The sequence below is a fragment of the Vollenhovia emeryi genome, unplaced genomic scaffold, assembly GCF_000949405.1.
Source record: "Vollenhovia emeryi isolate VEMERY1.0 unplaced genomic scaffold, V.emery_V1.0 DF939214.1, whole genome shotgun sequence".
Taxonomy (NCBI): Eukaryota; Metazoa; Arthropoda; class Insecta; order Hymenoptera; family Formicidae; genus Vollenhovia; species Vollenhovia emeryi.
Genome location: NW_011967152.1, coordinates 64,222 through 65,723, shown reverse-complemented (window position 1 = coordinate 65,723; position 1,502 = coordinate 64,222).

Below are 1,502 nucleotides of genomic sequence, written 5' to 3'. Positions count from 1 at the left end.
CATTTGTATAAAGATATCTCTCAGATATCTTTGAGATATCTGTAACTTCATAAGGATATCCTTGTTACGTCAGTGCTATGTGGGGTATTCCCAGTGAGAAATGATTCGTCGATCGACGTCGAAACGACGTCGAATCGACCTCGACACCGTCGAATTGGCGTCGATTCGACATCATTTCGACGTCGAACGACGAATCATTTCTCACTGGGTAGTCCGTTCTGATATTTAAGATCATCTTAAGTACTATACTCTTACCCATATAGCACGTAATATTACGTAATGTATCAGTAATATTATAATATTGCAGTAATATTACATATTGCAATGTAATATTACAGTAATATTCAAGGTTGGGAAGTAACTCGTTACTTGTAACGAAGTTACAGTCACACCCTAGAGAAAAAGTATACACAGAATGAGGAATAGGATATACATATTGAACATACGGATATAGAAACTTTATATACGCATACAGAAATTGTGTATACCTTCTGTATACTTTTTCTCTAGGGCAGTTACTTCTTTTTGGTAACTCTAACTTAACTTCATTACTTTCTCTACATCTGTAACTGTAACTTAACTCAGTTACATTTTATCGATAACTAGTAACTAATTTAACAGTTAGTTTATATATTTTTTCAACCTCCACAGATCGCATTAGGCCTTGCATTTGCGCATTTGTCGCCGCTTTACAATTCAGATGCAGATTCGATTTTTTTATTTCTATTGGAATAACTGCACAAAGTAACGATTCGTTACTTTTCGAGTAACTGTAACTGTAACGCGTTACTTTTCGGAATTAGTAACTTGTAACTGTAACTGGTTACATTGTTAGCGAAAAGACTGTAACTGTAACTAGTTACTTTTATAAAGTAACTTTCCCAACCCTGGTAATATTACTGATATACAAGGTTGGGAACGTTACCTTAAAAAACTAACGCGTTACCGTTACCGTTACTTTTTGTAAAAAGTAACTCGTTACCGTTACTCGTTACTAATTTTAAAAAGTAACGCGTTACCGTTACCGTTACTTAGAAAGTAATGATTCGTTACCTTTTTCGTTACTTTGTTGAAATACTAAAGTAAGATGTTAATTATAAAATTACATTATTATTATTTAATAATCAATATTAAAACTTAAAACTTTAAACTAGTTTCTATATAGCAAGTCATAGAGCATACAGGAGCTCGATTCTTGAATTTGTACGAAGGAGAAACATATGCGAAAATTCTGCTCTTACAGAAAATTTGTAAATTGATTGGATATACGCGTGGCTTTTGACCAATCGACTTTCAACTTTTCTGTCAGAGCAGAATTTTCGTATACGTTTCTTCTTTGAATGAATTCAATAATCGGGCCCCAGAATCAAGACGTCGATAAATGTTTACAGCGCATTCTCATGTGACATTGACTTCCAGCACCCAATATCGGAATATTTTTGTCCAATCAAGAATAGTGAGCGCGACCAGCTCACGATCTATTGAACAGATATAAAAGATAA